The sequence below is a fragment of the Brassica oleracea genome, chromosome C1 (assembly GCF_000695525.1).
Source record: "Brassica oleracea var. oleracea cultivar TO1000 chromosome C1, BOL, whole genome shotgun sequence".
Classification (NCBI taxonomy): domain Eukaryota; kingdom Viridiplantae; phylum Streptophyta; class Magnoliopsida; order Brassicales; family Brassicaceae; genus Brassica; species Brassica oleracea.
Genome location: NC_027748.1, coordinates 19,030,602 through 19,037,926, shown reverse-complemented (window position 1 = coordinate 19,037,926; position 7,325 = coordinate 19,030,602).

Here is a 7,325-nt window from a genome sequence, read left to right as displayed (position 1 = left end):
AAAAATTAAAAATAATTTATATAAGAAAAATTTCTAAGTAGTTTCAAAATTTAATATTTTTATTTTTGTGTAATTTTATATATATTTTATGATTTATATTTTACTATAATATATTTTTTATAAAAATATAATAATTAAAATATGTTATTGTATTTTATTTTAAAATAATAATCACAGTATTTTGATAAATTTCAATCTAAATATTTATTTCTATTTTATTATATTATTTTAAAGTAATGTATTAGTTAATTTTTGAAATTTTTTAAAAAATACAGCAAATCCAAAAACCAAAATCTAAATCTAAAAACCAAAAACCAAAAACCAAAAACTGAAAACCAAAAACCAAAATCTAAAACCCAAAAGCTAAAATTTAAAAACCAAAAACTAAAACTAAAAACTACTGAAACAATCATCACCTAAATTTTTAAATTTTTTATCTACAAATAAGAACACCAGAACGTGGAGTTCATGTACACAAAACAAATCTTATTCACTTGTTTAGTTGACACAAAAAGTGGAAACAATTAGGTACTAAGAGTTTTAATCAAGAATAGAAAAAAAAATACCTGGAACCCATGAAATCTCTTCATCACCATTGCTGAAGATTTATTCTCTAGGTGGAGATGCATTTAAATCAAACAAAACTCTTCTTTCGTCATCTTGAGCTAACAAATTCAAATCAAAATTGGTATCCATGAAAAAGTATAAAAATCATCTTTTGTTTTGAAACTAGTATAAATAAAAAGCTGTCTTAGAAAAAATTTCAGTTTGGCTCCATTATTTTTCTTTGAAATTTAACTTCATGTTTGTAAAATTTGGCTCCAAATTAAATTAAGACACTAAAAGATGTCGTGTGACTGTTTGTGTTCTACTCTATGAGTAGCATTACTTTTGTCTCTCTAATCAAGTGTTTTGAATATAAATATTATTTTCCTTAATCTGTGTGTTTTGTACTAAAACATCATCTAATAAGAAACAGAGGGAGTAATAAAAATTAGATCAGAACTCGAATCGACACACTGATTTCTGAGGAAATTTAACTGTCACCTTCTTAGAAAGTTGAAACTTTACTAACTTTAATGATGACTAGGTCTTATTGACCTAATGATGATGTTTCACTCAAGAGTCGTGCCGTTTTTCCTATAAATATAGATGCATCCTTCTCATTTCTTCATTTGAAGTGAAGAGCTCTTATCAATGCATATAACTCTTTGTTATAAGTTGGATAGTTCAATGTGTGCCTTCAAGCTTCTCACTAAAGTAAGTTATAGGTCTCTTTTTGCATCAACAGAGCCCCAATTCCAATTACAGAAGCATCACATTCTATTTCAAAACATTATAAGAAATTCAAGAAGTACAAGTAATGGAGGATTGGTTAACTTCCCTTTAGATAACTAAAAATATTATATATTTTTTGAATGAATGTTAAATTTATTCAAGACAAAAAAAGACTTTTGTAGAAGAAATGTGCCATTGTTTGATTTAAGAATCGAAAATTTTGAACTATTTTAGAAAAAAAAACACTTCATCTTCTTCATCTCCTGCAACTTGTTGCAAACCAAAATCCTTAACGATTTAAGATGGGGATTAAGATTCTAACATTTGTCCTTAGTATGACCATTTTTCTTGCAATCCTCACAACCCTATTATAAAGAAATTTTTTAACTTTATTGGAAGTTTTGTTTCCCCATATAAAGAAAATTTACACATTCTCTCTCTTCCTCTCAAATGGCTGCAGTAAAAATGTAATGTTTCTCATTCTAAAACTATTCAACCTCTCTCTAATTTCTTTGAACTTAAAAACATGAAATTTTATATCAATTTCTCATTTTTATCTCATGTCTTTCTCACTGATTTATTTTATTTTTTACAGGTTTTTCATTACATGGTTCTCATCTTCCACTCCTTTAAAGGTATATTTATAAATATTTTTTTTTTTCATTTGGTAACCTCTTGTTGCTTAACGCTCTTACCTTTTGAAAACTATTTTGGTTGTTTTAAGCTCTTACCTTATTTTTGAAGCTTTTCAATGTTCTGAAGCCATTTGAATGCTTTTGGATATGCATGTTTTTCAGATCTGAGACAGACTTGGAAGACTTCCAGGGAAGTCTTCCAATATTTAATGCACTAGAAGATTTCCTGGAAGACTTCTGGCGGAGTCTTCTCCATGCTCCTCTTCCATAATAGATCTGAGTATTTTAGTAAGTTTAATATGTCTGATTTTTTTTTTTCATTTGGTAACCCCTAGTTGCTTAAAGCTCTTACCTTTTTCCCAAACTAAAACTCTCCAACGTCTCTACATTCTCTTAGAACTTGAAAAACCAAACTTTATTTCAATTTATCATTTTTGTCTCATGTCTTTCCCACTAATTCATCTTGTTTTGTAGGTTTTTCATTACATGGTTCTCATCTTTCACTCTTTTAAAGGTAGATCTATAAATCATATTTTTTATATATATTTGGTAACCTCTTTTGCTTAAAGCTCCTACCTTTTGAAAATTCTTTTGGTTGTTTTAATCTCTTACCTTATTTTTGAAGTTTTTATATGTTTAAAGCCATTTGAATAATTTTGGATATGCATGTTTAATCTCTTACCTTATTTAATGCACTAGAATTCTTCCGGGGGAGTCTTATCCCATGTCAAGTGGAGTCCAAGCTTGCATTCGTGGAGTAATGATCTATAATAGTTTTGTTCATGGTCTTTTTTGTGATTTGTAGGTGTACTCTTTTAGTTGTAAATTATTTTGTAAATTTGAATAGATATTAATGAATTTTTTTTGGTGAATACGTTCATGTCTGCAGTATTATCTTTCCAAAAGTTATTGATACCACTTCAATAGCAAAACACAATAATACGAAAAATTAATCATATTTACTCAACTAAGGGACAAAACTTCTCAAGAAAACTTAGTCAAATTCACAAAAGATCAAACATTACATAAGTTCAAACATATAACAGTTTCATTAGAAGTCTTCTCGGAAGACTTAAATTTCAAGCTGGAAATTTAAGGAGAAAAATTAAAATATAAGCAGGAAATTAAAATTTAAGCGGGAAACTCATATTTTAAGTGAAATTTCAAATTTCATGAAAGTTAAAAAGTATATCTTATGATCAAAGAAAACACATTAAACCATATGACTTGATATTTTTTAAGTTACTTGATGATATACCATGGATTTTACCCATTTTTAGCCATAGTATATAAGTGTTTTCAAATACATTATAGTTCATTTGGAGTCTTTCTAGTATGTTTTCAGATTTAAGAGTGATTTGGAGGAAAGTGATGATTTTAGTGCATTTTTGAGATAAAATGATAAAGACCCGAAGTTGACCATCGACCACGACTATCGATCGACGGACGAAGGAAACAATCGATCGACACATAATCTGTGGTATCGATCGACGGCGAAGCGCGCAGAAACCAGATTGGGTTTCAGCCAAATTAAATCCCTAGTCCCACAAGAATTACCAGATCATCTCTGACGAGTTTTAACCTAATATTTATGTGCTCTGCCATTGTTGTAGGCAAATTGTTGTAGGCAACACACGCTTTCATACATTTTACTTTTCATACAGCAAAATACTTAGAGTCTTAGGTTTGGAGAGAAGATCCGAGAGCTCCTTCAGAGCTTTGTGATTGGAACTCCAGTTTCTTTACTCTATCTTATTTATGCAATCTATTTATTTCATTGTTATGAATTCCTTACCTATGTCTGAGTAGTGATTGACCATGGATTTGACCCACTTTTACCCATGTTTTATAAGTGTTTTAAATACTAATTATTATATTATAGAATTTATTTATTATATTTATAGGATCAGGAGTGATTTGGAAGAAAATGATGATTTTGGAGCATTTTTGGAGATATTTGGAGTAAGCACCCGAGATGACCATCGAGCACGACCATTGGTCGACATTGAAGAGGAATAATCGATCGATGTTCACATCTTGACATCGATCGACATCGAAGCGCGCAGAAAGCCCGTTTGGTCTCAGCCGACTTAGAACCCAAGTTTACACCGACTTACAAGATTGCCAACATGTTAGAGGCAAAGTGTGCTTTCTTGTTTTACTATTTTCACAGCAAAAGTTTTCTAGGATTTTTATTAGATTGGAGAGAAGATCCAAAGAGATTTGTGATAGAAACTCCATTTATCAACCCGCACATTAACGCTTGACCAAAAGCGTCGATCGATATTCCAATAGAATAATCGGTCGACGTTTCAGAAAGTGTATCGATCGATATTCCTATAAAATCATCGATCGACACCGGTCAATATACAAATCTAGAAAGCGAAAGCCTAATGGTTTGTTATTAAGTGTTGAGCTCTATAATATCATGCATACAACTTATTAGGCATCTGTAGGATTATAATCCTGATTACATGAATAAAAGCCCTAAGTCTAGCTACTTTCATTTAAGTAACAAAACCCCAATCAATCAATCGATCAATTAACTTGCTCACAAACCTATCTTTTATATTCAATAATAATCAACCTAGATTAATCAATTTAATTAGATTTATTAAATTCCCCTGCTTCCTGTGAATTCAATCCCTAAGTACTACAACTGAACCTCTTATTTGAGAGAGTAATTCACTCCTTAGGGTAATTTGAGTGATATCAAATTTGGCGCCGTTGCCGGGGAGCTTTGATCGCTTGATAGATTTAATTCGATTTAGTCTAGGTTTCTTCTTAAAACTACTTTCTGACACAAAATTTTTTTTCTTGTTTTTTCAGGTACATGCCCATCAATACCGGAAGCAACAAGAAAAATAAACTGATATTCTCATCAGATCCTGTAAGCTTGGAACGTTCAATCCGGAAAGGAATACGCTCCTCATCGATCGACAACAACACTAGTTCGTCGCTCAATTTTCGTCAACCACTGTCGACCCAGACACCAGTCTCGTTGACCGACACTCGCTCACCACCGTCGACCGAAGACACTCTTTCGTCGACCGATATCTTCCACCCGACGTCGATCAATACTTCAGTCCGAACATCGATCGATACTAAGACGCGAGACATGGTTGCGACTTTGATACTTGTACGTGAAGAGAAGGGAGACATTCGTGACCAGGAAGGTCATCTGCGTAATGCAGCAGGTCAGAGGATAGATGCTCAGGGGGCTGCAATCCCTGAGTTTGATACTGATGCTACATGAACTACTCTACCTATAGATGAGGCTGTTCGACCCAAAACATTAGCTGATTACAACCGTACATATCAGTTCTACACCAACAAATCAACTATTCGTCCTCCAACTATCCAGAGAGGGGATTTCGAGTTGAAGCCACAGTACTACACACTCGTGGGACAGACACCCTACTATGGGTTATCTCACGAGCATCCTATGGACCATCTGGAGAGGTTCAAGGATCTCATATCTGCTATACAAGTCAAAGGAGTCCCTGAGGACTACCTACTTTGCAAGCTCTTCAAGAACTCACTTGCTAGAGAGACTTAGCATTGGCTTAAGCAGTTACTACCATGATCTCTCACATCCTGGGCGACATCAAGAATGCATTCTTGTGCAATTTCTTTGATGAGGCACGTGCTGAAGACTTGAGGAGCAAGATTGCCACATTAACTCAGGATCCTACATAGTCCTTCGGAAGCTCTTGGATCAGATTCAAGTCTTACCAGAGGGACTGTCCACACCATGGATTCAATGAGGTGCAGCTACTCAGCACCTTTTTCAGAGGCATCACAGTGCAGTATCAGATGGCTCTTGATGCTTCCAGCGATGGGAACTTCAATACCAGGAATCCAGAGGAGGATGTGAGAGTTATTGAAAACTTAGCATCCAGCAACAACACCAAGAACACTGACTTTTAGAGGAAGAGATATGCTTCCATCCTTGGAAATGACCAGATGGATGAAGTCAGAGCAAAGCTGGACAGTGTTCACAAGCTTCTCAGGAAGCAACCTTGCTTAGTAGAGGATGCAAAGGCTGTAGACACAAAGGGAAAAGCAAAAGTAGAAGAAGATGTAAACTTCATTGGAGGAACTGGATTTCAGAGGTCTGGAAACCAGAATGTAAACTTCTATGGACAGAGAAGTAATTTCAACCAGAGTTCACAGCAACATAAACCCTACAGCAACAACTACATCAACAACAAGAGTTATGGAAACTCATTCTACCAGAAGCCACCACCACCTACTCAGGAGAGCAAGATTGAGGCGATGCTCGATAAGGTTCTTGAGGGACATCAGAGCATGACGGTGGACTTCAATGGGAAGATTGATTCTGTCTACACCAACCTGAACACAAAGTTTGAGACTTTGAGCACGCACGTGAAGAAGCTGGAGATGCAGGTTGTTCAGACAGGAGAAGCTGTTAAGAGGCAAGAAGCCTTAACAAGAGGGGTAAGAGATGATGTGATGAAGCACCACGTGAATGTCATCATAGATGATGATTTCTGGCAAGTGGTGAAGCAGGAGAAGCTGCAAGAAGGAGATTTCAAAGTGGAAAGCTCGATGAGTTTTGGCAGATCGCATTGGTGTCGATTGACGCCAGACTTTGATCATCGATCTACGAACGTGAATTAAAATCGATCAACGGGCTCTCAAGAGCATCGATCGATGACACCTACGGAGCAACTGCATCTTGCAATGCCGTGAGGATTATGACTCACAAGGAGTTTGCAGCAAGACACTCGCATCCCCTCAGCCATGTTTATGTCAATAACGATCAGCACACTGGTCCTGCCATCGATCGACAAAGAGAGACCACCATCGATCGACAAAGAGAGACCGCCATCGATCGACAACCTCCAGCTCCCATCGACCGACGCGCACCTCTCACATTCCGAATGCAGATGCCAAAGATATACGTCGCCCGTCTCAATGCACTCAGGCCACAACCCAAACCTTCAGCTAACCCTCCAGAGACCACCATCACACATTCAGATGATGCAGCAAAGTATATGGAGGTTGATAAGACTCCTATGGGGAGAACCTTGAGGAAGAGAAAAGGAAAGGTTGCTAAGCATCTGAAAAGGGAAGCTAATGAGAAGGAGATGAAAAGTTTCCAAAAGAGAGTCTTCAGGATTCCATTAGAAAAACCACTCGAGGAGGCCTATTTTACCCACAGATTGTGGATGTTCTTCAGAGAGACCAGAGAAACTGAAGAAGACATTAGGAGAATGTTCTGTGAGGCCAGAGAAAAGATGAAGAATATTATTACATTGAAGAAGAAGAGTGATCCTGGGACGTTTGCAGTACCATGCACGGTGAAGGGTATTGAGTCCCCACATGCACTGTGTGACACAGGAGCATCAGTCAGCATCGTACCTAGAGTTATCGCAGACCATCTGG